The sequence below is a fragment of the Ruditapes philippinarum genome, unplaced genomic scaffold (genome assembly GCF_026571515.1).
Source record: "Ruditapes philippinarum isolate M1 unplaced genomic scaffold, ASM2657151v2 ctg4535_1_1_1_1, whole genome shotgun sequence".
Taxonomy (NCBI): Eukaryota; Metazoa; Mollusca; class Bivalvia; order Venerida; family Veneridae; genus Ruditapes; species Ruditapes philippinarum.
The window spans coordinates 42,898-65,736 of NW_026863709.1; the positions used below are offsets into that span (position 1 = coordinate 42,898).

Consider the following 22,839-nt stretch of genomic DNA (forward strand, 5'->3'; position numbering starts at 1 on the left):
GTACAAGCGGATTTTTTCCCGAAGCGCTTGCAACGTTCAAGGTTCTGTGAGTTTTTGAAGCTGGAGAATTAACATTGTATACACACCGGTCTCAAATATCAGTAAGACCGGTGCACATAATGGGAGAATTAAAGCAAGAAGTATCTTTCAAAAAGATGCTCGGCCGAAGTAATACTGGTTTACATGCAAAGTTATGTTATTTCTAAGTTTTTAATATAAAAAATGCTTGTATAGCAATTACATGTGACTAAGCATGTAACTTTCTGTCCCAGCAACGACATTATACTAGTAATTATTTCTTGTAGCAAAGAAAATACCCATTTTGTAAATATTGAAAATAAAATTATATCATATTGCAATCGATGATTTTTCAAAGTAAGACAACTTATATTTAAGACCTCACGTAATGATGATCACGTAACTCTCTGTTATAATATGTCCACGTTTCCATGAAGCTGAAAGACCATTGTCTTTCTTGCCCATTCGATATTAAAGTCTTTTCAGACTACACTATCAGTTGTTGTAGACTTTGGGGTCTAAATAAAAAAGTTTGCAAAATTGTCAGTCGTTCTTAAAGCCGTTCGGTTAGCTCAATAGGAACTGTGTATCGGACCGATTCCCGGACGGCGCAGGTCACTTTCGTTGTGATTGATCATGAAATCCTTTCTTCAGTTATTCGCACTGTACCTCTGGTCTTGCATTAGTTCTGGTTTCCAAAACTTTATAAACTGCTTTTAATTTTTTGTTTTTCATCTGATGCGGCATGTCATAGTACATTTTTTTGTATATAAACGGGTAGGCTGAAGATTTTAAGCTACTCTCGCATGTACAGAATTAATCAGTTCAAAGACAACTAGTACTAATAAACTGCTTGTCAGCCTTTCCAGGAATGATGCGATGGCGGAACTGTGCTCTGGTAAATTTAATGTTGCTTACTTCAGTGATCCGGAGTGAAAACTACCAACACTACCAACACCACCACATCAGTCCTTCTAAAGATATTGGACACAATAGTGTATGACCTTTTCCATGAACGTAGGGGAGGGGGGCCTTATATAGCTTTTCAATTGTTTTATATTTGAAAATATTAATGAAATCAATAATCGATATCGCTCGAAGGGTGATCTAATTGATACAACAGAGTCGCACTGCCCTTATAATAAGATATATATTGGATAAGATATTGGGCTTATTTAGTGGATTGTCCCTACCAGGGTACTTATTGAAATTATATCCCCGTTATGTGCTAAATATTCATAAATAAATAAAAACGTTTCATGTAAATTTTAGTAATATAGCCCTAGTCAAATATATCAGACGTTACATACTTGTAATTGTTTATGTCGTCAAGTCCGAATTGCTTTGCCCAGAAGCAAAAATATCTCAAAGCGACGTAATACTTATTTCTCGATTCCATTTTCTTTCTTGTTTTGACTATATGTATCATATTTTCCGCTAAAAATATAATTGTCTATAAATTTGTGTCATGTTGACATGTTATATTGTATCATTGTATATATGTGTTGTGTAGCAAGAAACGTCATGTTTACGTTACCAAATAAAATATTTTGAATCTTGAATCTTATAGGACTAAATATAGCCATTGTTCGACATTTATAAGGTGCGATGTCATATATTACTGATATCAATGGAAAGCCTTGACTGTCTTATAATTATAAATTTGAACGGTGTTATGCCTAAATAGCAATATATTGAGTCAACCTTTCCTTAAACATAACAAAACATAACATAACTTTTATTCGACATTAAAAAAGTTCATTACATGACGAATGCCAATCATATAAAATTAAATATGTATTCTGTAATTATATGTAAATAACATAATCATTGTGCACAATTATCATAAATATATATTGTCGGGGCGATAACTCTGCATGTGTATAGGTTTTTTGTGCGAGTTGTTTCCCTTCCATTGCAAAAATTCTTATCCCGCTTATACAGTCAAAACATGTGCCAAATTAGTACCGCAAAATATTGTGATTTTTTTATCTTTATAACTTTATTTACTTTAAGCCATACAGATCTTATTGATACAATAACAATTGAGTGTCGGCATACTCGAGTGGTTACTTCGCTTTGAAATTATCAGAATTTACCTGTCACACAAACTTTGCGGATTTAAACGAACCACTGACGCCAACTGGCATTTTTATCGCTAATTCATGTTGTAAAAACATAAAGTGGTTACTTGTTAGTATTCACAATCACTACAAAGGGTTTATATATTAATTTAAGAAGGTAATCTTTTATGCCGCCTTTTTCATGTCTAATAGATAAAGGAGAGGATTTAATACCTAAAAGAGGGTAATAAAATAAAACAAAATGTATATTTTAAAGCGATACTCGGCCGGATTAAAAATTATGTTATTTCTAAGTTTTCAATACAAAAGGAAATGTTAGCAATGCTTGCTTAACAATGACATAATATTTTTTTCATGTAATTATTAAGAAAATACCAATTTAGTTAAATTTGAAATTTAATTATAGCATATTGATATAAATGAAAGAGGAACAACTTCTATTTAAGGTGTCCCTTTTACTTGTTTTACGTTTGACTTTATAAATTTTGTAATCATTTACAAATTAACCTAAAAGTTAAAGAACTATCCTCATTCCTGTACATTTTATTTTAGAACTATCCTTTACATTTTATTTTATAGTGGCAAAACTATCCCTTACATTTTATCATAGAGCTATCCTTAAAATTTTATTTTAGAATGGTAAGAACTATCCTTTACATTTTATTTTAGAATGGTTAGAACTGTCCTTTACATTTTATTTTAGAATGACCAATGAGCTTCACCGATTTCAGTTTGTAAAATAATTTTTTTTCTAATATTCCTTCCTTCCCTGTTGATTTTACAGGAAGTCAAACTGGTTACAGACAGACTTCGTCCGAAAAAACACCAACAATAAGTGGCTTTCCTGTCTTTTTTTTCAATATACTACAGTAAAAACTTTATATTTTTGTGTATGAGGCACTCAAGTAAAACGATATTAAACTCTTTCATACAAACTATTTCCCTTGAAGCGAACACTATTTGCCAATAACTCGAGCGGGTGTTCCGTTCAGGGCATTTTTGTAGTGATCTTGTATTATACTTAACACTCAATTTAATATAAAATTTGTTAACGATTAGTACACTGGTTAACGCTGTACATTGTAAGAGTATATATATTCTAAACTTTGCATTTCAGATGTCATACACTGCTTTAAGCAGTGCAGTAAATGAAATCCACCATGACACACTTGGTATCCGGGCTATTGCGAAAAAGTATGACATACCTGTTGCCACACTTCATGACCATAATCTCTGGCAATGTGCAGACTGGTTCTAAATGGGGTAAAGTCACGCTGTTGCCAATATGTAAGGAAAGGGAGTTGATCTCCTATTCCATTCAAAGAGCCAACGTAGGTTATATACTTTTCAAAGCAGGCATTTCATTGGTTCTCTGCAAGATTTGCCGAGTCGGAAGGGGTGCATTTCAAAGGTGGTGATGTAACTGAAGAGAGGTGGAGAGGATTAAGAAGCAGGCATCCAGAATTTTTGCTAAGAACATCTGAACCAACAGGCACAGTAAGGCATATTTTTATGACGAGAATTTCTATTAGTCGGTAGTTAATGACTATATGATAACATATATTTTTATACTATCACTTAACTATTTCTCTTAATATTTCTCAAAATTATGAAAGCTCGCCGATGATTTGCTGTGTGAAAGATCAACAGAAATAACTTCGTAAATGGTCACTGTTTAATCTAGAAGAGAAGCGTTATTTAGAGCTAATTCTAATCAGAGCGCATGTTTAAGCGCGCTATAGTATTGCTAGGAAATGGTTGCCTAAATACACTCAATACAGCTATGTTATGTGTTGTGTAAAATTTGGAACGATTCTTGTAAGGTCGCGGAAATATGTTACAAATGATCCGTAACCTATAACATAAAGTAAATTTAAAAACAATATCTATTCCAATGTAAATAATTAACTTTACTTTATTCATGTCAACTATGAATGAACTCGTAACATCCAGAGAGTATCTTATATTTGTGTATGTTTTCATACTGTCACGATGTCTGCAAATGTTTGTGTACAAAAATAGTGCCCCAACGCTAGTAAGCATACGGAAAGATTTTTGAATAACAAAAAGATATTTTGACATCTATTTTATTGCAAATACTGAATTAATGATAACTTTACTTGCAAAAGTATTTTATGACTTTTAATTTGAGTAACGCAAGTTGGTTACGGAACTGTAGTTTTGAAGTGTATAAATTCAAGGCAAATAACGCATTCGAATAAGCATAACCAAATGGTCCACTAGGAAAACTTTGTAAATTGTCCCTAACTAATTATCATCCAGTAAACAAGGTAAACAAAGTCATTATATATTTACTGTGTATCTGTATGTGCGAAACTGTTACATTCTAGTTACGGCGTAACTTTTTCACTTGATTTTACATTAAACATACGTAACCGCGCATCCGTAAACATTCTCTTTGTGCTATGGCATTTCCGCGAAAAGACAGTTAACATCTACCAGTTTATCACTTGTATTATTACTAAGAACAATAAAGAGAATTAAGTTTTGTTGTATGCAAATATAATTTCTTAGTAATAGAAAGAGCATGAAAAACACGAGGCTATCTGATTTGTACGAGGGGCGTAGCTTCTTTCTCATTTGTATCATAGTCAAACATAAAATCACGTTCCCTGTTGTCTCAATATGAAACCCCGGGAAAAAGTAACCAATGAACGAGCATCTGAATATGATATTTCTGTCGGTTTCCCTTTCTCTTCCGTCACAGTATGTAAACCCCAGCAAATAATGAGCCAATCAATGGGCATGCTCTTGAGTGCGGGTAACTAATACCTGCACTCCAGTTAACGCACTGTGCATGTATATGTATACGATTTAACTCTACACATTTTCAACAGAAAGGTCCCCAAACTATGATACAATTACAGTTATTGTTTAATAAATATACAAATGTTTTAAATGCTGTTGTTATAAAATAATCAGTAAAATGTATTACACCACTAAATTGGACATACCCGAATTGAGCTAAATTAAGCTGATAAATAACAACAAGGTGAAGTCTTTTTTTAAATTCCATTATAAGTATAGATTAGTGTAAATCTGCGTACAGGCCATTCAAGAATATACCTATTTAATCATAATACCGAGGACAACAAACCACCACGTCCTATACAACGAGTATTACAGTATACATGTATAATGACTCTTCTTAACTGTAAACCGTTCTTGTTTTGGTTATATGCTAAATAGAATGTTATATTCGTATAGATCCAATACTAAATTAATTGAACTCTTTGAATAAAAGAATATCATGATCGCCAGAGGCTCGCTTTGATAATATAGTTTTATTCAACTCGTTCTATAAATTAAGTATTAAATCTACACTCATTCAATATCATATATGATTTATTATATGTGAAAATCTTGATTACATTTGCTTTACACGCACATAATTGTAAAAGGAAAAACAAAAAACAACCCCCAACAGTAGAATAAAAGCATTTTGATTTCCGTTACTGCTAGCAGATTAATTTCAGACTACTTAAAGTATTGGAAGTCTATCGAAATATTGTGCACTTTCAACGTTACTAATCAAGCTTGAATACCAATATATGTATACTGATTTTTTATCTTTTCAGTTTTTTGACGTGTTGAAAACGGGTTTATAAGATAATGATGTCTATGATAAACCCCAACTGATTTGGAACTTTGACGAAACTGGTCTATCAATAACTCCGAGAACGTCCAAAGTGATTCCCAAGAAGGGTAGCAAAGTTGTTCATTCCAGGGCATTTAATTCACGGAAAACAATCACCATAGTTGCCTGCGAAAATGCAGCTGGGACCGTCAGTCCATCCCATTTAATTTTAGCAGGTCATTATTGGTTACGACACTAAAATGTCCCACTTGTTAAAGGTCTGAATTTTATTCGAAAATATTACAGCACTGTATACATATATATATATACTCCAGGGTCAAGATGGTGATACCACTAGCAGCAAAAACTACAAATTAACTCGAAATAAATAAAAAGTACTGACTCAATACAATACAATGCCGATGTGATGTAACAATTTCATTATTCTTTACTCTTATTTCTGGATATTCCGGTTCCACACGTGACTTTTTCCTCATTTGAAACACATATTGCGTTTGCTTATTCTGTTTATGTCTAAAAATAATAATACTTACAAATTAAAATTATAAAAATATCTTACTCAAGTCACATGCAAACCCTTATTCATTTGTTTATCATGATTTGGTACAAAAATCAAATGATGACAGATGGACCAAACAGGGAATTAGCGAACTATGGTTTGTGGATACGTTTTTACCAACGATTGGGCCAGACAGACCACAGGTTCTTATAATGGACGGTCATGATTCCTATGACCATGTCGAGTTTATTTACAGGGCAAGAAAAGAAAGAACTGCCATGCAAGACAAGTCACTTCATGCAACTTTATTAAAAAGTTCTTTTTTCGTAATTGTTTGACGCTTCTTTCTATAAACAGATGTACATAATGTCGTAAGATAACTATGAAAGGGTTATTGCTAATATCTTAATATGAGTATCTTTTGAATCAAAACTTGTACATAACTTACAGATTTCAGTTTTTACTTCGAGACTTGTACATGGAATTCGAGAAATCCCGTCTAGTAAAATCTACTTTATCTACTCGTGCACTAACACATTGTTATATCAATATCTTTGAATCTTAACCACGGATATAACCCTTAACAAGTAATCCCAGATTGTTGTTCTAGTTACAGTATGTGATACATGATCATTTGTAAAGTTGTAATCAGTTAAAGGTGAAATAAAAAAAAACGTTTTGTTTATAAAATATATAAAAATTATCAATTAGAATTATAATGTTTCACGCACACTTTTTGTGTGAAATAATTATATATTTATTTCAATCTCATTTAAGACTTTTTATGTTATAAGAGTATATGTTGTACTTTAATTTAAAAAAAAAGAGAAGTCGGAACAAATCAATAATAAGTAAAAAGCAAAAAATTGTTATAAAAATATTGAATGAATATAAAAAAAAAAATATGAATAATAATTTTATTCTGCGATTCACCTCGTGCCCTCTCTCGATTTTGGTTTGGTGCCCTCTGGGTGATTTGCTGTGGTAGCTGGAATGTGTTGCGGGCAGCATCATGTGAACGTTGCCTTTGCCTTGTTGATCTTTATTCTTGTTATTTTTTCTTTGTTTAATTATGTCACGCTGAAGAATTTTGATATATTAGCAAGTGGCCTTTTTCAGGTCTGTTTTCTAGTCATTTAAATCATCGTTGAGAGAAATTGTCCACGAATTTGCATCCACTACTGGTGTGGCAGAAGGGCAAGCGCAATCCTTTTGGATGATGAAAAGGTCTTGGAAAAAATGTAAGACAATTGAAAATGTTTGGGCTGGATTTGAATCTACGAGAATTTCTCCCAACAATCCTGATGTGATCCCCGACGTTGCGTTTGCCCAATCCGAGTTATATTCCGCACAGACCAGATGCTTGCTTCTTCCACGGATACCCCAACTTCAGTCCTAAACCCTGCTTCCAAGGACTCCCCACCCTCAGTCCTTATGTCTGCTTTACCTCGCCTGTTTTTTTAGATGGGACAGGCATGATACAACTTCTTGATGAACAGGTATTGAGTAAAACTATATGCTGCGACTATAACTTGATTTCATTCTCCTGTCAGTCCTATAGATAGTTTCCAATACCTAGTGAATTCATCATTTTCTCGTTGACTGTAACCTCGAGAGGGTGAATAAATCATCTGGAGAGCAAATTTTGCACATGTTTCCAAAATCTTAAAAAAAATTAATAAATTTTTCGACAAGTACACAATTGACTCCCAGTTTTGCCGAATTTGAATGCGCCGCGATTTGAAGACGAGAACCATTCGGTAATGTATTGCTATCCATATTCAAAGTGCGGCGCATTTGAATACGAGCTAATTTTGAATTTGTCAAAAGATTTTGTACATGGAGTAAAACGGCGATATTCTTTTTTTTTTTTTTTTTTCAGGCCCCACATGGGGTAACCCCATTTATTCGCTTCGTCACATAACCATTTGTGAGTCGGAGCACATCCCACAGTGGATTTACAATTATTTGTTTTCATGCATATGAACGGTTATACCAGATGTGGAACCAATGTAATGAAAGAAAGAAAAAACAACAACAATTACAAAAAAATCAAAAAGAAAAGAAAACACACACACACACGCACGCACGCACGCACGCACGCACACACACACACACACACACACACACACAAAATAACAAATAACAACAACAACAACAACAACAAAAACACAAAGAGACAAGGACGACACATGCATTCATACTCGCACTCATAACCGTATTTTTTTAAGAAATAGTTTCAAAAGCATCAACATTATATAAAATCTAAAGCATGCTATTTTGGTATGAATTATTTCTTAATTAGTTAAACTCAAAAACAGTACTTTTCAGTGTAGAAATAATATTTTCTCAGCTGACATTTTTCTTTTTTAAAATAAAAAAATAAATTTTCTAAAAAGACATTTTCCAAACATTTTCGAACTTTGGTAATCTATTATTTATGATTGATACCTCTTTATCAGTCTTGAGCTTTTGTGTTATAAAGTTTTTGGCTGCAATCATTGATAAAGACAGATCAAGCACTTTACACTGATAAATATACATTTTAAAGTATATTAAAAATAAGTTTTTTGCGTTAGATAAATCATCCTTTGCATTATAGCCAAACATCATTTCTTTTATACCCAAAGATAAAAAAGGTGCTTCATTTATTTTAAGAAATTCCTTTATAAGTTTTTTGACAATGGGACACATCCAGAATAGATGCACAATGCTTTCAACATCATTACTACAAAAAGAACATAAAGGACTTTCTTTATACTTAATTTTGTATAAAAGATGATTGCTTCCAATAATCCTGTCCTGTGTAAAATTCTTGTTTGGAACCATTGCAACTTAGCACATTTTGTAATTCTGAAAGGCATTTCGAATATAATTTTCCATTCGTTTTCACTAAAAGCTAAATTAAGGTTATTTGTCCCTTTTTTCGATACTTGTTGGCTTTGATTTGTTTTTATTTAATATATTATAGAAAGGTTTTGCTCCATTTATGTCTGGTATAATATCTTTAAAGTATAGCGGTATGTCTGGCCAATGCTTTTCTGTTGGATGTTATAGATTATATTATATTTATTTAAAAATGGCTTTACTGATAGAATCATACCGTTGAAAAATAAGATATTAGATTGGACATTGTATCTTTTAATAAATTCATTATAAGATAAAAACTTTCCATCAGATATAAGGTGTTCTATGTTACAAACTCCAGCATCGAACCATGATTTTAAATATACGCTTTTTGAACCAATTAATATGTTATTGTTATGAAATAAAGGATGTTTTCCGAAAGAATTATTTTCGATTGGAATTAATTCAATATAGCGTGAAAATGCTGTAAAAGTGTCCTTCCAAAAAAGATTGTTTGTTTCTTTTGCAAGTTTATCAAAATAATGGTTTCCGCAGTGAAAAAAACTTTTGCATATCTATTTTGTCGTAAAGAATACTTTTCCAACTAGCATTTGAGATTATTCTTTTAAACCATGTTATTTTTAATGACATGATAAAGGCAGAAATATTTATCATCTGCAAGCCGCCCTCATCATAGTTTTTTACAATAACGGAAGACTTAATTTTTACATTTCCTTGCCAAATAAAGTCATAAAACATTTTATTTAATACACTGATTACATTTTCAGAAGGGTTTGGTAGTAAAATGAATAAATGATTAAGAGATGAAATCGAAAGAGGTTCAATGACAGCAATTTTACCTATTGGTGTGAAAATTCTTCTTTTCCAATTTTGAATAACCTTTCGGATATTTTCTATTCTTTCGCTATAGTTAAAATCTATTATTTTACTTAAGTCAACATGAAAATTTATGCCTAAGATTTTAAATTGACGGCGATATTCTTAATATTTATTTAGCCTCTTGCGTTGTTTATGTTGATGTTGAAGTTTAAAATTGACCATCATCGTGGAGGATAATATCTTCTATGTCGATGAAAAAAAAGTTTATCGTTATTTGCAAATATTGGAAATGGAATAAAATGCACGCAAATGATGTGTTTAGACAATATATAACAATATAACAAAAATCTTTTTTTTATTATAATTTATTTTTTTAATATATTGATACTATATCACATGAATAATAAGATTCGACAAATTTTAGGTCAACTCAATTGAATACACGGTGATTATGACAGTATGTGTGCAGACTTTTTCAGGCGAATATGTTTATCTTATTTAGGCTATATAGGATGTGCAAAAACAGGTTCCACTCTTGTATAGAATCTATTTATATAGATATATAGGTGTGTACAAAAATGGGTTGAAATCTTTAACTTAATCTATTTTGGGTATATAGATGTGACAAAAAAGGATTGTACTGTTATATTGAATCCATTTAATATGAAATAAAAAAAGTGTACATGTATCTCCTACAGGCATATGAAACTTCATAGAAATGTTCATCTACATAAGAAACTGTGTCGCATGCACGAACCAGGTTTCTGGGTCAAAAGTCAAGGTCACACTTAAAGGTCATTCAAAAATGCTTGTCTGGAGCAAAACGTCTACATGCATAGAGGGATTTCAATTTACCTTGTCACAGATGTTCACCATTGTGAGGCATAGTGTTATGTGCAAAATTCCGGTTCATGTGGTCAAAGTCAAATATAGGGGTGAAAGTTCAAATAAAAATATGAAAATGTGTAAAGGGACCATCTAGTTATCATTTATTGAGTGATTGTAACACAATTGGTCATTTTCATGGCTACTTCAATGACGCATGTAATTTAGGTCAAGATGTGCAAGGTCAATGTCACTAATGATTCTGAAATACTTGGATTTTGTCTGGAACCTATCCCCTTCATGCGTGGGGGATTTTAATTATAGAAATGTTCACTTCTATGAGGAGCTATGGCGCGCCTATTAACCAGGTTTGTAGGTCAAAGGTCAAGGTCACACATAGAGGTCATTGAAAAATGCTTGTCTTGAGCAACATTTCTACATGAATTGAGGGATTTTAATTTAATTAAGCACAAATGTTTACCATTGTGAGGTAGAGTTCCAGGCTTATAATGCAGATCCCTGCGACTAAGTTCCAAGGTTACACATAGGGGTCAAAGCTCAGATGAAAAAAAATGAAGATGTGTATAGGGACCATCAAGTCATCATTTATTGAGGGATTTTTACACAAATGATCATTATCATGACTACACGCATGTCACTTGTATTCAATGTCAATTATGCCAGGTCACTTAAGATGATGAAATATCTGGATTTTGTCTGGAGCATATGTCCTATTAGTGCTGCAAATTCATAGGGTAAAATGACATCAAAGTTGTCTATTTCAGCCAACAGCAAGTTTTATATACCAAATTGTTCGTTTGGATCTATGGTTTCTGGAATAAATATTCATTTGATTTAAGTCCGATGCGAAGCTTGGAAATCCAAGATGGCTAAACGTATGAGTTCTTTATATTATATTCTTGTCTTTGCTTTAACAGAGAAATATTTATTGCTTATTCTTTGTTTGTAATTAAGCATTTAGACATATGATATGTGAGGCGCTGCATTACAAATAGTTTTAAAATGCAATGTTGTACTTATTTGTTCTATCAATTATTTACAACTTTTTGTGTATCTGTCAAATTGCAGCTTCTTAAGTGCAGTCCATGTAACAGATAAACATAATTAACAAGAAATATGATAATTTGCTTCTGGTTATTTAATGAATAACTTGTCAAATTGTACCCCGCCCACGGTTTTTAGTATAATAAAAATTAGGAGAAAGACCGATCCCTCGATTATACTGATTATGTGGAATGACAATATTTACGTCAGTAAATAAACATAAGTTGATTTTGAAAGGGATACCATTAGAGGTATCTCTTAAGGTCTAATAATCTATTAAAATGTGTTACCAATTAAATAAGCATGGTTTTGCTGTAATTTCACCTAAGGATTTGATTAATATGCAAAAAAGACACATGTTCATTAATGTTTATGTTAGACACATTTTCTATGTCAAATGAAATGTAATTTGTTTGTTAAAATCCCTTTTATTCACTAAACCAGGGCTGGGAATCAAAACTGCGTCGTATCCTACAAAATGTAAACAAACTCCGCCATCTTGGAACGAAAAACGTATGTTTTTGATTATAACTATTTTTGTTGAAAAGACTGAAAAACAGATATATGTATTAACACCTATACTATTTTCCGCTTCGTTCGGTATATTTTGCTTGAACAAATATTTTGTAAATTAAAAGTTATAGCGAACTTGCAACTCGAAGCGGAGCAGAATTTTTGTGAAAATGTGTGGATACGACGCAGTTCACATTGCTTTATCTATCGTTTTTTTCCTTCAAATAAATTATATACTCGTGTCAGAGTTCACCATAAACTTCAAAATATGATTTTGCATCATTTACTAAAATTTCATAAAAAAGAGATGTTTCTTTTCCAAGAAAATAATGATTTTTACGAAATGATACGACGCAGTTGAAAATAAAATATGATACGACGCAGTTGTTTTTTCATTGCAGGCTGCATATTGGTTCAGCTTTTCAATTATGTGCTAGGTATCCTTATAACGTCCAACAATATTTCTTGTTTACAACTTAAGTCAAAAGCAGAGGTCACTCAATGGTTCCACAAGAATGGAAAATTCTATTAAGGCTTCATTTTTCGGTCGCATTTTTTAGTTCCTGTCATAAGCATTTACAAATTCCGAAAAGCTGTATCAAATGCAATGTACATTGAAACACGTGATCGCACACCCATATGACAACGTGTTCAAGAGTCGCCTTAGCATGCTTATAAACTTGTTCCCGTGAGTTCGAAATTGGGGTGGTTACTTTTTCATTTACAGAATTTTGATACAAAATTCAATATTCCTGGGTAACCTCTCCTGGACCCTGTATCAATCAGAAATGACCTTTGGTTGTTTTTTTTTTTTTTTTTTTAAAAAGAAAAAAGAATTGCAAATTTTGTAAAGGTCTCTTGCTTTCTGTAGAGACGCATGCACAAATTGCATGCCTACGTTTGTTACTTATATTTAACAACAATTTCCGTCAATTCCGTTATTATGTCTTTTACGTGCCGATGTATTGTATTCATTTGTTAATAATCGGTGAGACCTGATGAGCTTTATTATTTGAAAATAAACATTAATTTTTTTAAAATTATATTATAAATGGTTAAGCTACGATATATTTTTACATGTAGGGTATGCGTTCCGTTCAGTCATTTTATGTGCAGCGCCGCGGAACTTTACCGCCGATTTTGTCTTATTGCATTTCTTTATTGCCGATGAGAACAGGTCAACGGAATGTTCTATTTTTGCACTAAAGTATCATTCTTCTCCATTAAAAAACTTTAAATTTTCAAAATCGAGTTACAAATGATAAAACTACAAATTATTTTGTAAAGAAGGTGTCCGTTTTGCAAAGATATTATACGCTTTGTACGATAAATTTGATACAGATGTATGCACGACAGGACGTTTAAATAGTATTGAAGAAGTTTTCACTATATTGAAGAGAAAATTTAGGTCAGATTATCGCATCGAATTTTCCACAGACTGGAGACATGACATCTAAACATACCTTCAAACTAAAGTATGATTTTTATTTTAAAATGAATTGTCTGAAAAATTAAAATTAAAAATTTCTCTGCTATCAGCACCGAAATATCAAAGTAAAAATAATCTTAGAGATTAAGGAAATATTTCATTTCAATAAGAAAGTTTAATGTTATTGTCTTTATAATTAATTCACATATTTATAATCTTAAAACTTCACGCCAGAAGTTACTATAAAAAAACTAAAACTGCCTATTTGTACAGCTGACGTAAACAAATTGTTGAGAAAAAAAATCAGACAGGTGTTCGACCGAAGCCGAGCTGTTTATGTTTACTGAATTCAAATCACTTGAGCTGAACTGTTATGATTTCGAAAACCACCAGGGACGTGATTCTTTCGTGTGGAAACCTATCAAGCTACATGTAGTTTCAAAATGTCGATGGTTCTCTGCAGGTGCAACGTTTTGCCTGAAATAATGCACAAAGGCGCACCTGAGGTCTACGCCCCCAGTAAAGCTAATGTGTAGAGTGAAAGTTTGAAAACAAACCTTAAAAAAACAGTCATTACCCAGAACATGCAGAACCACAGATTACTTAGAGCGTAGCTAGTCAAAATAAATTCAGGTTCATAGACTTCTATATTTCTGCCAAAAAATAGGGATAATATTGAACATACAGAAAAATAAAAAAAAATTCAAAAAAATTATGATAAATTTAGTAACATGTTTATGTTGAACTGTAAAGTAGCTTCCGCAATGTAAACTTTCAAATTAAATGTTATATTGATCATGACACAATGTATTCGCAAATACTAGTAATCTGGTTTTTTAATCTAGCGCAAGTGATTATTCCATAAAATAGACATATATTGCCAAAATTACCCCTGTTGAAAAGACTGTCAAAAAATACAACTGCGTCGTATCATATTTTATTTTCAACTGCGCCGTATCATTTCGTAAAAATCATTATTTTTTTAAAAAAAATAAACATCTCTTTTTAATGAAATTTTAGTAAATTTTAGTAAATGATGCAAAATTATATTTCAAAGTTAATGATAAACTCTGAAATGAGTATATAATTTATTTAAAGGAAAAAATGATAAATAAAGCAATTTATGAACTGCGTCGTATCCACACATTTTCATAAAAATTCTGCTCCGCTTCGAGTTGCAAGTTCGCTATAACTTTCTGAGATTATGATGTTGAACAAGTGAACAGAGTATCAAAGACATATGTCGATGGAATTTTGAAATTATATGAAGTGGTATGCAAACCTTAACGTAAAATCTATGTCAGATAACGGGCATACTTCTGTCAAAATGTTTGATATAGTTACCTCCTCCTATGTACAGGTTTGGGGCGTGTAGATGAACAAGTGTTCAAAGTTTCAAATCCAAATATCTGGGATTTGAAAATATATGAGGTGGTACGCACACTTAAACGTAAATTCTGAGTAGAAAAAGGTCCATAATTCAGTCAAAATGTTTGATACAGTGCTCCTGTAAACATATTAAGGGCTTGATGATGAACAAGTGTACTAAGTTGCATATCCGGATGTCAAGTGATACGCAAACTGTAAATCCTAAGTCAAAAAAGGGGCATAATTCTGTCAAAATGCTTGATAGAGTTACTTCCTCATGTGTACAGGTTTAGGACATGATGGTAAGCAACATTGCAAAGTTTCAAAACAGATAAAATAAGAATCCCTAAAGAGAGTCCAAACGGCAAAATTGAAAATGTTGCAGGTTCAGTTTGATTTAGCCTGTTCTTGAACGATACTGTCAAATGCAAACTACCGTCTACGCCCCCAAGCATCGGCTTAAGTAGAATTCAACATTTAAACATGAATTGATAAAATTTTGAATTTCGAAACATCCGCAGACGATTCCATACGGCGATTATCCTGGAACCTTCAATGTGACACTTCAGTGACATTCCATGAAAAGCGGCGTATGGTCCCTCAAGTAATAGAAAGCGTGTGCCCTAAATGAGAAAACAATAGGCAGAAGTAACAAAATGAAACTTTGAAAGGAAATCAGAGATTATGAAGCCTGCATATCACAGATAAGACGTCAACATACAAAGTTAAAAAGCAGGCAACATATCCTTAGAGTGATTCAAAGCGATATTTCTAAAACCATATGTCAATGGAATGTGAACGTAACTCGGGGGACTGGAATAGTTCTCCTTAATTTTCGAATAGTTGAGCTAAAAATGAAATATATATTTTCTTTTCCCTCACTATACTATTTTATTCAAATTTCAGACCCAGTCTAGAGGAAAGTATCTTACTGTTTAATGAATTCTCTACGCATTTAAAATGTTTTAGCACATTAAATTTAACATTTTAATGAATATTTTATATCCGTAATCCATAATGACAAAGCTTGTGAAATTACGGAAATATTTTACTAAATTTTACAATCGCAACTTTGATTTAATTTCTAAATTCAATAGTGATTTAAAAACTCTTCTGCGACAAGGGATTAGCCAGCCTGTTTTTTATGGCGATGTGATTTACAAACTTCGTAAGATTTTGGGTCATGGTAATTTTTCTGCTGTTTTTACTAAAATCATTAAACGTTTTATTAAAAGAGGTTATGACCCTACTATTTTAAGACATAATGCATGTTTAGTGTTCAACCCTTTTACAGTTGGACACTACGCTTTCCTCTTTTGATTGCATCTGACGGACCAAGTGGGAGACTCTATGATGGATAGTTCGTAAAGCCCTTTGGGACTGAATTGTCTTAATGTTCGTCTTCTGCCTTGCTTCGTCGGGCCCTTGTAGGTGTTTTTCTTGTTGCTCTGTCTTCCTTTAGGACATTGAGTACTTTTGTTATGGTCATTGGGTTTACTTTTATATGTTTCTACATGATCATTTTAGTGTTTTACTTATTTAACATTTTGTAACCATGACAACTGTTAGAATTTCACTTGGCGGGGAGTAATTGTATTTACACTGTCTCGTTTATATGAACATGGTGGGGCTAAGAGCGAAGTTTGGTGCACCATTGACCGGTTTAAACACCCCAGCAGTCATAATTAAGCTGCTGACCGTTCCAAGGCGGCGCCCCACTCTGTTCCTCAGATGTATGTCTATGTTGTTTCATACTGTTTTGGTGACACTTTTGCTTGTGTCCCTTGTTGTTTTCTTGTCTACGGTAAGTATCTTCCCCATTGCCTCTTGTTTTTATTTCTTTGATTAACACCCCCTCCCTTCCCCCGGTCTCCTGTCCCCTTCCCCTTTGTGGGCCATTTATTATTTTCTTTGAATTCCTAATGAGTTATAAATTATTGATCATTTAATGTTTGACCTGTCCGTGCTCTGTCTTTGCCCTGTCCTGTTTTTGTTTGGGGTCCGCCTGGGCTTCTTGCCATTGGTTCTTGTTGCTGGGTCATATGGGGGTTGCGTTCATTGAACGCCGCCTTTCCTTGTTGATCTTGTTTCTCTTTTTTTGTGATTCAATTGTATCATATGTTAAGCCAATGCTGCAAGTCTGAAAGCCCGCTCGGATATTCAAAATCAACAGCCTGCATAAGAAAGGAATTTTCTTATTTCACAAAGAAGAAGAATTATTTGAAAAAAAAAAACATGTTAGAGTGAAGAAACCTACAATAATGATCTCAATGGTGTGTTTGTTTCAAGAACATTACCTCAATGACTGTGGAAATAAATCTTGTCTGAGAAATTCTTTAAGTTAATAAAGGGATATAAGTATTTCCAAATCAATGCTTGTGTTATGGGTCTTGAACATTGACCTACAAGTATAATCCAAAAATCACATTTTAAGTCTAACAATGAATGTTTATGGCCAAGGAGAAAAGAATGCAAACAAATCCTAAACCAAAGGCTAGCACAAGGTCACCACAAATACCGACTTATATGTCTGTAAATTAGTTTCTTATTCTGTGCAAGTCGACATTTAGATACACATGCAGGACATTTACAATGAACAGCAAGATGTATCATTGCTAACCAATTCAAAAAATTGTACAGTGAAAGTTGAGAAAACCGGACGGCTTTCGGACCGGTGGTTTTGTCCGGTTTTCTCAGCGGTCCGGTTTTCTCAATGTCCCTTTCAGGATCATATATACCGACCAATAACTTACCACGGATGCCTGTATATTTGCATTTTAATAATCATGTACGTTTATTTATTACTTATTAAAGGAATGATGAAATACAAAATAACATGTTTCATTTTCTTTTGACATTATCGCATCTAAATACAATAAAATTTTGCATTTAAAACGTACAGCAGTAACCTCATAACGATAAAGTCTGGTTATATCCGTATATGTTTACATTTAGGTACTGGATAATGATTAAACAGACACGTTTAAGATAAAATGCAATCAGTAAACATGTTTATTTACAAGAAAAACCACACTGTTTTAAATTAATTCCACGTATAGACAGCTCTCGTCGAATTAATTTTGGCGATGGAATAGAACTTTGCGCCTATAAATGTGTTTTAAAACTCTATCTTATTTATACTGACTTTACCTTACAAATTCCTCATGCATTTTGGCATTAATGTAAATCTATACTTTACAATAAATCAAACTGTGAAAAGAGACAATCAGTGTTCCGTTACCGCTCAGTTAGCGTATAAGAGACAACCAATTGACAAGTACAAAAGGTTATTCACACCTTCGCCGTCCGGTATTGTCAGGGTAATTATCTATTTATCTGACATCATAGTCCCCTATCAACCGTCCGATTTTCGGTTTTCACAGATTCCGGTATTGTCAATGTTTAATGTAATAGTTTAATGAAGGGAAAATCTGGGACCAAATTAATCGTCCGGTATTTAGGGAGTTCCGATATTCTCAGCGTCCGGTTTTCTCAACTTTCACTGTATAATTTAATATATCACCATCGTTATATTAATATACAACACAGAAGAAAATACAGATCCAAAAAACATTTTGGTATATGAAACTTGCTGCTGGCTGACATAGACCACTTACCCCTCAAAATAGTCTAGTAAAATGGGCTGATTTGCAGCACTATATATTCATGGAAGAATTATTATGATACTTTATAGACATGTTCAACATTAAATGTATTGCTACATAAATGATCCAGTTCAAAGGTCAAGGCCACACATAGAGTTAATTGCTTTGCATTTCTATAATGCTCACATGTCCATCAAATTCTATGATAACAGGCGTATTTCACGACAATCTAGCCCTTGTTGCATATCTAATGCCCTTTTTGTCTTTTTCTCAAAAGCCTATATAATAATACATTCATTGTAATACTCCCTTTTATCTTATTTGTATTTGTTGACTATAAAAAGCCGGTATTTTCAATGTATGCATGTTACAGAATTGTGCCCCCCTTCTCTATGTTGTATTTTTTTAACTATCCAGATTTGTGACAAGTCGAGCGTACTGTCTTGATAAGTCAAGTCTTTGTTGACATCTTTACCCTGCCTCTTTTATTTATAACTGTATTTTTACTTAGACTCTTACATAGCATTTCTTTCGACCTTTTGAAAATGCCTAGATATTTGAAGGTCAACTTTTCAAAATACTGGAAATTTGTTATTAATTCATCATATTTGAGATGCGGGTATCATGTTTATGGAAAACATCTTGAATTCCCGAAATCTTAAAACAATTAAACATTCCCTTCATTTCTTGAATTTGAAAATTTGACCGTCAAAGTTAAAACCATTTAGGATTCAAGATTAAAAAGTCACAAGAATTTTTGTCTTGCAAATGAGATCATATCAAGTAGTCATGTGTGTATTATAATTTGTATACAGACAGTATCATACGACAATATGCCATGACGTTACTCAAGGCAAACCAGTTAGGCTGAAATTAGGAAGAGCATCAGATTTGTAATTTAAGGGGTCATTGGTTTGATCCTTGGACAAGTCAAACAATTTTCGTAACAACTTTCTCAGATATTTAGTCTTATGGTCATTTTTCACAAACTGTTGACTCAAAAATCATAACAAGTGGGCCATGACTGCCTTGAAATCGCTCACCTGTATATAGGCCCCCAGGAGGGGGCTAATTTTGACCCCAAGGGTTTTTGTTTGAACAAACTTAGTAGACACTGTCTAGACGATGTTTCATGCCAAATATTTAAGCTCTAGCTCTTTTGGTTTTTAAAAAGAAGGTTTTTTAAGTTATTTCTTTCGGTTGCCATGGCAACCAGTTTTCTGCATGGAATTAATTTTAAAATGGACTTCCAAAGGATCATTCCTGTGAAGTTTTGATGAAATTGGCTTAGCGGTTTATGAGAAGATGTTGTTTGAAGTAAAAATTTACGAACGGAGTGACGCCGGACGAAAAGCGATCACAAAAGCTCACGATGTTACTTTTTGACAGGTGAGTTTATTAGAATCTATCATTGGGCTGGATAGAGGGTGATCGGTTCCATCGGGAACCTTATACATAGCATAGGTACCAAGTGGATGTATTATATCAACTATTTTGCCTTTTCCACCATTTAAACAGCACTTTACTGTGTCACCATCACGAAAATTTACTTTTTCCATCTTATTTGTTTGGCGTTCTTTCTATCATGACAAGGGAAGTAACTCCTATTCGTTTACATTATTAAGTTATGCTGTATTACTTCCCTTGTCTTGGTGCGTAGGAATACGAAAAGAAGTTCTCACGTGGAGTATGAGATCAGCCTATGTGAGATAAGATTTTCCAACACCGCTATTTTTAGTAACATTTAGGGATTTTTCTATCTGGTTAGTGCGAAAAAACTTGCTGGATCAGTCGTCGATTGCTTGCGGAGAATCTGGTAATTACTTTTTAGTTGTCCAGAGGAATAATGGTCAGGTTGATCAGTCAGAGATGTGACAAAATGTGTTGAAATCTGCTTAACACTCATTAAAATAAACTGCAGGTATAGAGTCGAAAGCCTTCAGATATCTGTGTTGATTATTATGAAGAACTTTCATGTTATCTTCACTTAAAACTGTACAAGTTTTAAGGAAATATTAATGAAAACAGAAAAACAACATTTTTTAGACGCAATCTTTATTCACTCAAACTGTATGGCATTTCCAATCATTTAAACAGGGGACAGTGTTAAAATAAGTACAGAAACAACATATAATATACCAGAGATATTTTTTTATAATACTGCACGTTTGTAACATAAATTTTCATTGAACAATATTGTAGTTTATATCATCTATATCCACAGCTGCTGTAAATTTATTCATTAATTTTCATTCAAATAAAAGAAAGCCAATAATTGTGCAGCATTATAATTTTGTAATTAAGACTTTTGCCTAGTTATATGATCATGTATAAATAATAGTTTGCTAAGTAACCCTGGCCTAAAAGCTCATGTTATATAAACTTACAGTTCATTTTAGGCCATATAACCTGTCAAAAATCTAAATACATAATATCGTTTATCCTTGTTATAATTCATTCAGATCATAAGATCGGGAAAAGTTATTATGTCACCTTTTAAGTCTTTTAAGTCTTTTATATGAATAAAATAATTTTCCAGAAGACCCGAAGTGATAGAATCTTATTCATTTTTGTTATTTTAAGATAATTGCAATTTTAACTAGATCATAGATACCAAAAGTAGGAAAGTTAACTGAATCTCTGTTCATAACACTTGTTAAATCACTAGCCAATCATGACACTTGTTTAAATCACTAGTCAATCATGACACCTGTTTGAAATCACTAGCCAATCATGACACCTGTTTAAATGACTAGTCAATCATGACACTTGTTGAAATAACTAGCCGATCATGACACTGTTTATATCACTTGCCAATCATGACACTTGTTTAAATCACTAGCCGATCATGACACTGTTTATATCACTTGCCAATCATGACACTTGTTTAAATCACTAGCCAATCATGACACTTGTTTAAATCACTAGCCAATCATGACACCTGTTTGAAATCACTAGTCAATCATGACACCTGTTTAAATGACTAGTCAATCATGACACTTGTTGAAATAACTAGCCGATCATGACACTGTTTATATCACTAGCCAATCATGACACTTGTTTAAATCACTAGCCAATCATGACACTTGTTTAAATCACTAGCCAATCATGACACCTGTTTGAAATCACTAGCCAATCATGACACCTGTTTAAATGACTAGTCAATAATGACACTTGTTGAAATAACTAGCCGATCATGACACTGTTTATATCACTTGCCAATCAGGGCTGTTAAGGTACTCAAGATAAAAATAAACAAGTTAAGGTACTCAAGATAAAAATAAACAAACAATCTATAATACAAAAAATGTAAAGAACAAAAATAATTTCCATTCATCTTGGTTTGTAATATCTTAAATCTCCTTCCTATTCTTTTTTCTCATTTTTTATCATTTAAAAAAATCATATATACTTGCCAAAATTTGTGCCAGAGTTACAATCTAGAATTTTGTCTGGAGAAATATATCAAAGAAAATTAAATAAAAAATGTAAGATAGAGCTAAATTAAAATTCAAAATCTCTGGGTAAAGTTTAACAAAATCATGAGAGTACAGTACTTGATATTAGAGTTTCCTTATTGCTCTTTACTTACAATTTTCGTTATTGATGAGAGTCGTATAATTGTTTTTAAACCCACGGCTTTCGTTTGCGATCTGGATCATTGAATTACTTAGTCCCTCATATTTTCTAATATCTATTATCAATATCAAATCACGTTTTACGTTCTCACTGCTTGAAGTAATTCCAAAAATATTACTGTTTTCTGGGTTACATAACATGAAATCACTTTTTTGCGAGCCTTCAAGTATGAGAATAGAAAAAGTATATTTATCACTACATCTGATTTAGGGGTTCAGTGCATTAGATATGACACTAGTGGACCTTCGAACATCTTTACAGTCTTTACTTTAAATTATTTAAAAGGAAGATCTATTCAACACACTTAGATGCAAGAGATGATAAATTATGCTAGTACTCAAACGTTTTTTTTCCAAGAGTCTTTCAAAGTTGAAAGACCCTTGATAAATGTATCATACAGAAATGTTCAAGAACATTACTTTAATTCATCATATCAAATTAAACTATTCTAACTTATGATCAATTATTTTGATCACATTAAGTAATTC

The 22,839-nt window shown here is 32.6% G+C and overlaps 1 long non-coding RNA gene across 1 annotated transcript; it reads right to left on the reverse strand.

The window, feature by feature from the left end:
• Positions 1-20,748: 20,748 nt before the first annotated feature.
• On the reverse strand, positions 20,749-22,178 carry LOC132723102 (uncharacterized). The gene is made up of 2 exons (XR_009624694.1): positions 21,770-22,178; positions 20,749-21,653 (listed from the first exon to the last, which is right to left on the reverse strand). It is a non-coding gene; the product is annotated as an uncharacterized LOC132723102 (long non-coding RNA).
• Between the last annotated feature and the right edge of the window lie 661 nt (positions 22,179-22,839).